We start from the raw sequence: 12,609 nt of genomic DNA on the forward strand, positions 1-12,609 counted from the left end.
TCCGCTTCATCTGCTACGGCCGCGGTAGCTCGCCCTCTCCCTCACCTCACGAACCTCATCTGCTGACACGGAGAAAGACGACGAGGACGACATTTGACCAGCTGAGGACACCGTAGCGCTCAGGGAAGGGAGAGGGTGAGCAGAGCAGCAGGTCTTTGTTGTAAATTTCAGCCTCTCCTCTAGATGGCACTATAAACTACTTATTTCCCCTTTAATTACAAACCCCTTTCCAAACAATCCAATGTAAACCTGTCTATCTGGCTGGCACCTCTGGCTCACTGCTGCTCATCTCTCTCCCTCATTAGAACGACACTTGATGACACAAAACAGCAGAAATAACATGTCATGCAAAATCCTTATTTTAGTTGTGTTCCAGTTCAGAAGGTATCGTTGACCACATGATGCATGAAAATGAACGTTTGAACGTTGAAGCGCAGAGAATTTCATGCTGGATTAGTCATTCTTTGGTGTTAAATGATATTTTACTGGCAGGTTCCTTTTCCTGGCACTTTCTCATTCACATTCACCGTATATATATGTTTGAGGTGGAAAACTTTTGCTGTGGGATTTACAGCAACACATTTAGCAAAAGACTTAAACCCTGATTTGTTTTTGTCAGTGGGATATGCTGTCGAGACTTTGTTGAGCTGTTACTTTAAGTTGGTTTGAGGAATATTGATGTTTTAAAACAGCGTCTGCTTGCACCCCCCCCCCCCCTTTACCTTGATCTCCGGTGCATGTGTCAGCTGCTGATCCAATGTCTGCAGGAACACTTCTCTAAAATTTCCTCAGCTGAATGTACTCTTCCATGCGATGGAGCTATACCCAAGACATCCTAATTGCCCGGGTTGTCTGGAACTCAGTGCTTCCTCTGGCTTGAAATGTGATGAAATAAATCGTATATATATATATATATATATATACGTATATATATATATATAAAAGTCAAAAGGCTGATTCTGGAATACGCAATATGAATTATGTAAAGAGGAGGATGTGAGTCAGGTTTAACTTTGACCATGTATCATTAAAAAAGCAGGTCTCATGTATTTTATTGGCACACTTTAATTGGCTCACTGTTCATTGTTATCATTATATGAGGTAGTATTTATATTTTACGGTATAATGAATTAACATACTTTTGTCTGCATATTTAGGTGTGATTTACAGTGATTCTGTCTGACAGCAACTTTTGTTGAAGTTTAAAAAAAGTATATGTGTACTTTGTAGGTATCATTTAAATTATAATTCACTTTACTAGATGTGTATAAAGTATATAGCATACATATAAATTCTCAAAGGTCTAAAATGTTTCCGTTTTCGTAAGCTGAAAAATCTGAAAACTTGTATAAGTAATGGGAAAAAAAAAACTCGATTAATAATCGATCAATTTTTTCAGCCCAAATAGTATATAGAAATGTGTAGAAAATCCCTGTGGTTATGTATACACTACACATATATAAGTGTAGTACACTATGTATACTGTATTTGTAAAAAAATGCAGCTTCAGAAACTTTATTTAAGATGAAAATTGTATTAAACATCTCCAGTAAGTTCATTAGGTGTAAACATAAACAGATACACATTCACGTTATATCTCTTCAATGGCGAGTTGCTAATCTCATGGATTTTATTTTATTCTATTTTTTCTCTTATATTACGTTTTTATTTCTTTTTACTTATACTTAGAGTGTAATTTTTACCATATTGTATTTTATTTTATCCTATTTTTATTCTTATCTTTACGGTTTTTTTTTCTTTTTACTTATTATGCCCTTGCACATTTCTGCACCTCTTGTCACCTTAACTGAGTTGTTAACTGAGCTGTGAATGTGTGTTTTCCCCCCGGGTGAGGAATAAAGTCATCCAATTCAATTCAATTAAAGGTCACATAGAGTGGTCCTGTTGCACATATATGTGAGTTATGGAGGTCTACTTACATATATTAAGTTGTTTTTATGGTCAAAATCCTCCTAGTTGATGTAAACGAGCCGATTGAAATCTGTCCTTTTCGAAGCGCTTGTCAGTCGAGCTATTTCAGCCATAAATCTCGCCCCGAGAAGACAGACTGTGTTGTGATTGGCCAGCCAACAAGAGCTTCCCACCTGTGTTGTGATTGGCCAGGTATCTGGAAGTGACGTAATCTATCACGTCAGCTCTCAGAAGCGCAGCTCCCCCCTCTGGAGCGGTGGGTGCACTGCTACTCATTATCAAAACATTGTTTTAACAGTGTTTAAAAATAGCTTCTTCACGACTCCCCGCCGCAGTCCCTTTATGACTTTAAACCGGAGTCAGACCCAGAGTCAGAAGACACTGTTGCTCGTGAAACACCTCCACAACGGACGTTATTCTACTTCTGCGGTTCAATGTACGCAACCGGATGTGCCCGGACTACCGCCCGGAGCAGGACGATCGGTTGTTCAGGAGAACCGCTGCTTACGTAACTATTACGGGATTTTCAGTGATCTCGTTGAGCCCCGAGATTACAATAAAACACAACGTTCTCAGCAATGGCTGAACTGTTTGTTTCGAACCGTCAGGGCTTCATAAACAAGGTAATGACGCAGATACACACCCAAAAAAACAGCGATAATAGGAACTTCCGGTCTAGTTCCGCTTTAATGACATCCAAAAACAAAGCTCTCGTCTAAAGAGTTCTCCTCACTGTCCACCGTCTTCACAGTTTCCACTCCTGAGCTCTGTCTGGCTCGGTATGAGTGGGGCCAGGAGAGAGCTTGACATTTTTTTATTTGAGGACTGGGGAAAAAATGTCTTGGATCATGAGCTGACCTTTTATGCCCAGCTTCCACAGTTTGGATGCCACTGAGTCCCCTTTAAATAATTTTCGGTGACTCATTCAGCAACCATTGTTGTGCTGTGTGTTGCTGCCGAGTGGGTGTATATGATGTGGAGCGGTGCAGAGGCTCCCAGCTGGACCAGGCCAACTTCTAATTACTCCCTAGTAGGTAAAACCCAAACTCCTTTGTGCGTGTGCATCTCTCTGTGTGTATGTGGGTGTTCTGGATTAATTGAGAGCCTGGAGAGTAAGGAACCAGATGTTCTCTTTCTCCCTCAACACTTTAAGGTTTTCTCTCTCTTCCAAAGCGAGCTACTGTCCTACTGTGGAGACATCGTTCTCTCTCACAGCCGGGCACAACGTTTGAAAACTGTAACAATAAATTCAAGAGCCCAGCAAGTGTTGAACGGCGAACTTAAATATAATCGCTAACTGAAAATGATGCAAATAGAAAGGAGACAATGAATAATTAATCTTTAGCGCAACAGATTTGCTTAGTGTGGAAACACTGTATGAAAGAAAAGGTTAACAATTCAGTAATTAATATCAACAAATATTAGATTAATGATTAAAACTTCAGTGTAATTTTTAATTTTCTGTCACATTAAACCATTCTAAATTCATACAACGCCATCAGCTACACACGACTCGCTCTGTGTTTCTCGAGCGATGAGATTCCTGCACTTCACGCAGGAAATTATTCATTTTATGACGAGACAGACGGCAGACAACAACAACATTGTGTTTGCAAAATGACAGCGCTGCAAACACGTTGGAATAGGACTATAAGCGCAAAAAAGTGCCCATGAAAATGTTCAGAATTGAATTCTGCTGCTCAAACAACCTGGTCATTCAGCAGCAGGACAGGACAAAAGGGTTCCTGTTCCAACACTGCTGCTGTGTTGCAACAACACACAAATGCTTGCCTGACAGAGCCCATTTCTAGATGAATGATGCAGTAAACAAATAATATTGCATCATCTCTGCTCATAAGAACCAAGCAGAACTACAACAAAACAATCCACAAAAGTTACACACTGCAAATGCAAATGTCACTCCTGGAATCGACTCCAGAACTTTTACCTGCTTATCTGAAGATGACATAACGAGGGCCCAACAACACAGACAGTGATGTTATATAAATTTATGGGCCTAAGTAACCAATCAATCCCTGCAAATGAATTGTTGTGAATTGTTGTTCAGACAAAGTGAGTACAAAGACAGAAATTATGCTACCCACCTAAGCCCAAAGTTGCAAAAATACAATATTCCTCTAAAAACTTACATAAACATTTTTTTCCAAAAACTCTTTGATTTCTGCATCAAAGGCCTCATACAATAACATCTGAAAGGTCAAATATATATATATATATATATATTTAGGTTGTTCTTAATTTGGGTCTTACAGGGTTAACATACATTGTCTTAGATTTATTCATGTATTAATTATTATCTATCTATCTATCTATCTATCTATCTATCTATCTATCTATCTATCTATCTATCTATCTATCTATCTATCTATCTATCTATCTATCTATCTATCTATCTATCTATCTATCTATCTATCTATCTATCTATCTATCTATCTATCTATCTATCTATAGAGAGAGATATTCGTCTACTTCATGGGGTGGGGATTCTGGTCTGAGTGTTCCTGTATGTCTTTGTTAATTGTGAAAAAAGCTTAATAAACAAAGTAAAAAAAAAAAAAAAGAGAGAGAGAGAGATGTAATGTAAATATATAAAACCTTACCTAAAGGCCAACTTCTTAATGTCTTGTTGTGCCTTATGTGTTTAACTGGCTAAATCTCTGTGTAATATAAAACACATTCTTTGCTCTGTGATCTTGTCTTGATGTTATGGTAAAAAGCCCTGCACCTTATATATTATTGCCTCTCTGATGTGAACATGATAAATGCTCTTTTAAATCCACATTAAACTGCTTAGTTTCATGCTGGCTGCCCCAGACTTGCATATATCAAACTTAATGGAGGCATCGTTTGCTCATAGTCACACACTCAGGAGGTGCAAACAAAACGCTGACAACTTTTTAAACACCTGCCATCTTCCCCCCACCTCAGTTTGAGTGAAAATTAATTTAAGGTAAGCGTAGATGAGAGGAGATATTTTCCTGACACATTCTGGAAAAAAAACCCCAAAAAAACTTCATCACTTCAGTTAAGAAGTTTACACAATTCTAATTTGTTCTGGTGGGCAGACAGCAGGGGAGCAATTTGAAGATTTTTTGCGGGTGTAGAGGAGGAAGGTGAAATCTGGGCAGGAGAACAAAAAAGAGAGACCTCGGATGAATAACTTTAGAACAGGATAGCAGGGAGTATTTAGGCAGTATAGGACGAGCCACTACGGAGGACACTGCAAAAGCAGGATCACTGCCAGGACATCACAGCGTGCTCACTTTAAATTAATTTGGGTTGGTTCAAAATGACTTGAGGGGGTTACACAGTCGACGTCGTGGGGTCCTCAGATATATACGCTCGTTAAATTTACAGTCTATCGTCTCTAGATGATGAGTAATAATACTAAATCACTATAGTTGTGAGCATTGCTGGTCCTGTTGTCAAATCTAATGTCCATGATGCATGTTATGTCAGGCATAAAATGGAGTTTCTTTCCTGTCCAGTACACCTGACTATAAAGCTGACACTGGTCACTATTTATCACCGCTGTAAGAATCATTTCCTGCGGGGGTTTTGCGTAGCCCTGCATTCTCACAAATTTGCCACCGTGATAAATGTCATCCTCCAGGATTCATGCTCTCTCCACTGCTTTACTTTACATAAACATAATTCAGGATGTCACGATGGGCCATTAATGACAGGAGAGGGGCATCGTGGGCAGATGTGAACATTGTTTACTACTAGTTTGATATGCTAGAAACAGTGATCCATGCAACAAAAAAGGCAGCAGCCACAAAACTTATTTCCAGTGAGAAAAAAAGAAGAAGAAGCTATTTCTGTTAATGTTTGTGCATGTTTCAGGACAGCAGTGTCAACCATTAAGGTTAATCTGTGGATTTGTGGACTGTTACTGAAATCTAGGACTCTCTCTTACAGGTCACATAGAGTGGTCCTGTTGCACATATATGTTAGTTATGGAGGTCTACTTACATATATTAACTTGTTTTTATGGTCAAAAACCTCCTAGTTGCTGCAAACTAGCCGATAGAAATCCTCTTTTCTGACAGTGTTTTTCTGCTGCGAGATTTCAGAGTGAACTTTCACCCCCAGAAGACAGAGTCTTGTGATTGGCCAGTACTATCCAGCACATCCGTTCTCAGAAGCGCAGCTCCCCCCTCTGGAATGGCGGATGCACTGCTCCTCATTATCAAAACATTGTTTTAACAGTGTTTAAAAATAGCTTCTTCACGACTCCCCGCCGCAGTCCCTTTTATGACTTTGACCCGGAGTCAGACCCAGAGTCAGAAGACACTGTTTAGCTCGTGAAACACCTCCACAACGGACGTTATTCTTCTTCTGCGGTTCAATGTACGAAACCGGATGTGCCCGGACTACCGCCCGGAGCAGGACGATCGGTTATTCAGGAGAACCGCTGCTTACGTAACTATTACGGGATTTTCAGTGATCTCGTTGAGCCCCGAGATTACAATAAAACACAACGTTCTCAACAATGGCTGAACTGTTTGTTTCGAACCGTCAGGGCTGCTTAAACAAGGTAATGACGCAGATACACACCAAAAAAACAGCGATAATAGGAACTTCCGGTCTAGTTCCGCTTTAAAGGGACTTTGTGGTGCAACATCAGGTGAAGTGAGTGTCAGCTATTTGGGACATGGATCTGATGCAAAACACCATCTTTCAAATATACAAGCTGCTGACTGCAGCTGCTGTAAGCAAGTGTTCTCTGGTTCGTGCAATTGACCAGCCAGTGGTTAGTGGGAAAAGCAACAACAAGACAGAGGTATAATTTAAATGAGTCCTGTGTTATTCGTATCGATATATATACAATATAAAGACAACTCCAGCCCACGTCACACACCACACTGTCACAGAGCAGAGGGAGACTGAAGGTAGTTAAGCTGTGTGAAGTCATGCACTGTTACAGGTCTATCCTGTATCACTATTCCTAGTTTTAGATTGTATGCACACTGTAACAGTGAGATATTCCTTATTCACTCATTATTTTTTTAGCGTGTGAATATAGAAAAGTTAGTCTTACTTTTTGGAAAATATGGATAACACTCGATATGTCTGCAAAGTTTACCTTAGATTTAACGTAAAAAAACAAAAAACATAATGCAGCAGTCAATACAATATAATGTGACAAATGTGACAGGTTTGAACTTTTAACTGACATGTTTGGTAAAACTACAGAAAGACAAAGCTGTGTGATCGAGTTTTCTCCTAGTTTTGGGTTATTTTGAACACACCAGAGAAAAGTATTGTTGTGCATGGATTGCAACAATAACTTGAAAAAAGATAAATGTCCAAGTCCACTGCTTTCCTAAATAAAAAATAATAAAAATAATAAATAGTTTGATTATTTATAAATAATTTCTTCCACATCAGGAAATCACAGGAACTTAGCATCTGCTGCGGGAAAATAATCAAACTATTTATAGTACTTGACTCCCTCTGTGGATCTCAGCCTCTTTTTCACGTCTCCAAACGCTGCCCTTTCCTTCATAACCGTGGTAGTGTAGTCAGGAAAAATATGGACCATCTTTCCTTTGTACATAATGGGGCCCCGAGCGGATTTATGCAGAATCTCATCCCGCATTTGTGTGTAGTGCACGCGTGCATGGTAAACACACGCAGGGGGTCCCCGGGTTTTGGTTTTGCTCGTAGTGATCCGTAGGCTGGCCATTCTCAAGCCCTCAACACCAATAAGTTGCAAATTATTCTGCCTGGAATGGCCTTCCAAGTCTTCACATTTTGCCCACAGCTCCCCCACATCAACTTGAAGTTGGGACACAGTAGTGTGGAGCTCTATAGTGAGTACACCAGTGTAGTCGGCAGCACTCTCCAGCTCCTTCAGTCGGTTATCATGTGATGCTAACGAGGCCTGCAGGTTATTGACCGCTGCCGACAGCTCGCTCCTCACCGAGTGCTATGGATGAATTCCAATTCCTCGCTTAACCCTCGATCTTAACCCCCAATCTCAAAAATGCGCACTCCCTCTAGTGCAAGTGCTGTCCCGATTCTCAGAAAAATTAAGTTGAGGGGCAAGTTTAAGGAATGGCCCTCAATATTGGGATTTTCCGAGACCACCCTTGGGAGCAAGGGCTACCCAGAATGCATTGCGTGTTTTCACATAAGATACAAATTAAGTATTTCCTTTGTTAATAGAGATATAAAAATTAATTTAGGCCCATATTATGGATTACTGACGTCATTGTTGCGTAACATTTATTTTTATTTTACGATCTTTTGTCAATAGCCGGCCGGTGCGGACAAGCGATCGTTTGCTATGGTTTTCATTTCAATAAGCCGTGGTGTGTGGTAACTGTCAGCTGAATATGTCCGTGGTTGTGGTATTTGTATGAGTATCATCTTATAACTAACTGACAACCTAATAACTTGACTGAAAAACGGATCATAATAAATAATCGTGACGTAAATGTGTTCTTCTTCTTCTTCTTTTTTGGAGTTGACAGACTGGACGCAGCTTTCGCGTTATTCTGCCCCCTACAGCCTGAAGACGTATCTGCATTTAAGGGGTGTCCCATTTCTAAGTGACAAAATAACCCTCAACACTTGGTTTTGAGGGCCAGTTAAGATTAAGGGTTGAGCTTGAGGGTTAAGATTGAGGGTTAAGATAGGAATTGGAATTGGCCCTATATCCAGCTTAATATCCTCCCGCAGTGACTGAATGGCCGCCCCGATCTTACCCCAGACTGAATCCTGGGTTAGTTGAGCGAGTCAGAGAACATCTTCGATGTGAGCGTATTGCTGCTAGTCGAGGCCTCGGGGGGAGCCGAGCTACCCTCAGTGGTCGTCATCGTGTCTGGTTGAGTGGTGTTACGTTGTTGTTTCGCCGACTGGTTTTGTGTATTTATAACTGTTTCTACTTGTTGTTGGACGCATATGTGACTTTAAGACATAGGAATTACTTATTTTGACAGTTATGTTTAGTTTCAAAAAGCAGCCTTGTCGGAGCTTGCAGGAGACGCGTCTACATTCTAGCTTGCGCAACAGCGCCCCCCACATTACATCTCTGTATCTGACTGTAAGACATAAACACATAATCAGAGGTGTACACCAATGAATGTGTCATTTAGCATGCAGGTTACGTCAAATAATTAATTGAAAAAAGAAGAAATGAGGTTTCAAACATACACCTTGAGCCATTTTGCAACAGTCGGTGAGTTTAGCTCATCGACGCAGCAGCTCAGTCACTGTTCCAGCCGAGCAGAACAAAACAAAAACAACTGAACTGTACAAACGGAGTAATTAAAGTTAATTTCACGCATCTGCAGTTTGTGATCCAGCAGACACAAGAGGCATTAATCATATTTAGCTGCGATGCTCCGATGCCCTCCAGACCCATCAATCAGCAGACCACCTCTGGCCCTGCTGCGGCGCTGCAGAGGGTTTGTCTGCACTGCTGAGCGGGTCATAAACTGTCAGCTCGTGATCACTTAAGGGTCTAATGTCGCTGGTAGGAGGAAAAGGTGAGCAAGGATTGTCAACTCACATGTTCAAGAAAAAAAAACAACTCCCAAACCCTGTGAAAATATCATGAAATAAATTGCTGTTCCACATGTGGACTTCCACACAAAGGGATAAATATAAAAGCACTATACACAATAGTCATTTCTAAAAATGTGGGATCCCTTGCACATTTTAAATACTATTAATATGCGACAATGTTATTCAGAGTTTTACTTTACAAAGCACAGATTTCACTTTGAGCAATAGACAACCTAAACAAAACACCTCTTTATTCATGAAAGTAGTTTATTTGGCCTGGAAGACAGAGATAATTAATTTTTATAATGATGTTCTGCTTCATACAGGTGAAATTACAACGTACATACGGAAAAAGTGACATAGCTGCTACAACTTTACCACTTTTTCTAAGTACACAACTGACCTGCATTGGTAGAATGAATTAATTATCGCTAACCTAGAAGAAAAATATACATCAAAGCAGAACTTAATTAGTCATAATATTCTAGATCAGAGTCTCTAACAGAATTTCAAAGAAAAGCTGTGCTGCACACCAGGAACACTGTTTTGATCATTGTTCACCTACGCGCTCCAGCACTTTTCTCAATTGAGGAGCTGAGTTATATCTCAATAGGGAATGTGCTGCCAGTGGACACCTGCTGGGGTCCGTCCCAGTGTTTTAGCTCATGCTCCAGATTGAGTTTCCTGTCGTCATTAAAGCAGCCACCGAGGAGGAAGCTGAGTTTCTGCCGTGTGCCGTGTGCCACATGCCGCCAAAGCCGCAGTGCCAGGTTTAGTTTCCAATCTCGGCTCGACTGGGACTCCCTTTGCTGGCGAGCATCAATCTTGTGACTCTGAAGCAGGTGCTGATTTTAAGGAGCTGTAAATAAGAGACGTGTTGTATCAACTCATATAATTATCACAATGTGCCACCAGAAATGAAGGAAACATGTTTCATTTGTAAGTTTTCATGGATCCCTCATCGTAAATTAGACTTTCTTTTCTCCAGAATTTGACAGAAAACACACATTTAATAATGGGATTTAACACAGAATATAGTATTAACTTTTGATCTTTAACCTCCAAATCTATTCACTCATCAAGGCTTTTGAGATGAGACCTGTACAAAAACAAGTTTTTCACAGTGTTCACAGTGACCTTAAACTTTGACCATCAACTTTTTACTGTTTACTCTCATATACAAGTGAGAATATGTGCAAGTTGTATTGACATTTTCGCCAGGTGTTCCTGAGATGAAACATACAGACAGACAGACAGACAACACAATAGCATTGTATAGAGCTTTAATGAAAAATGTTTTGTGAGGTTATTGTAACTTTGAAAATTCACTTAATCTTCAAGTCCAAGTGAAATGTTTGTAGCGATTGTGGGGAAAATTCCCTTTACACATTCATCAGAATGAGATGGACAGACGACCCCAAAACAACGCCCGTGGCCACGACTGTCGTTGGTGCAAATGCACACAAAGAACAAAGTCATGCTCAAACAGAAAAGCCGACTTATTTGTCTTCTCCGGGCAGGGATTATTACCCTGGGTAGAGGAAAATCATCCTGCCATCTCCAGCGGGGGAAGAAGAGGGATGAACTGTATATGAAAAAAAAGGAGATGCAGGGTGTCTAGATATCTATGGATCTGAGAAAAAGGGTCTTAACCCAGTCATTATTCTTACAGGCGGTGGATCCAAAAGCCACACACGCTATATATGCTATATGCACGCTATATGTGTGGCTATAAATCCATTTTCCAAGTATGTAACTCATATATGCCTAACTGTTGAGCTGAATCAGAATGGGTCTCTAAGACTTCCCAGAGTTCACCAGCAGCAGCAAAATGGCTACCTGTCACCTGATCAGTCATTGGCCGTTTCTCAATATCCATACTTGTGCGTACTCGCGTACTCCCGTAATCCCGTACTTGTGAAAACGTCATCAGCCTCAGTCCAAGTTCTGTTCCATTTCTCAAGAACGCGAGCAGCGAGTAAGGTTCTCAAACCAGGAAACTACTGCTAAATGTTACAGACTGGACCTGTAAAGACAACAAACGGGTGATGCAGAGAATTTTCATTTATTTGAACTCAAACCGTACTTAGTGGCAGAAAACTGACAAAGGTGACACACGGTCTCCCTTTTAGGGAAGATAAGGTGAAGCGAAGGTGATTCAGATTTCCCCATAGATAGTGTGGTGAGCACTAGGGTTAGGGTAGGTGGGCAGTCACAGACCAAGACGTACACACACTAAATTAGTATTTCATTCGTTGCAGACAGTGCACCGTGCAATCTGAGAATATCAAGATTGTTGTACTGTACTATAACAGAAACTGTGTGTGTGTGTGTGTGTGTGTGTGTGTGTGTGTGTGTGTGCGTTGTGTTTTAAAAAGATTTTTTAAAATTTTGGATGACATAGTATATTATGACGTTTTTGTAAAATTTTGGACCAAAAATTTAGGGTCAATTTTGAACGACATAGTATAGTATGATGGTTTTGTCAAATTTTGGATGACATAGTATAGTATGAGTTTTTTGTCAAATTTTGGCCCAAAACATTTTTGTCAAAGATTTTTTCAAGTTTTGGATGACATAGTATAGTATGAGTATGACGTTTTTGTAAAATTTTGGACCAAAAACTTTGGGTCAAATTTTTCTTTTTCAAATTTTGAACGACATAGTATAGTATGATGGTTTTGTCAAATTTTGGATGACATAGTATAGTATGATTTTTTTGTCAAATTTTGGCCCAAAAAATTTTTGTCAAAGATTTTTTCAAATTTTAGATGACATAGTATAGTATGACGTTTTTGTAAAATTTTGGACCAAAAACTTTGGGTCAAATTTTTCTTTTTCAAATTTTGAACGACATAGTATAGTATGATGGTTTTGTCAAATTTTGGACCAAAAATTTAGGGTCAATTTTTTTTTTCAAATTTTGAACGACATAGTATAGTATGATGGTTTTGTCAAATTTTGGACCAAAAATTTTGGGTCAAATTTTTTTTTCAAATTTGGAACGACATAGTATAGTATGATGGTTTTGTCAAATTTTGGACCGAAAAAAAAAAAAATCAAAAAAAAATTCCAGCCCTTTCTGCTCTGGGGCTCCACCTGCAGACATTTTATGGTACTGTAACCAGTAGTTTTTTG

Source organism: Microchirus variegatus (assembly GCF_963457635.1).
Source record: "Microchirus variegatus genome assembly, chromosome: 4".
Taxonomy (NCBI): Eukaryota; Metazoa; Chordata; class Actinopteri; order Pleuronectiformes; family Soleidae; genus Microchirus; species Microchirus variegatus.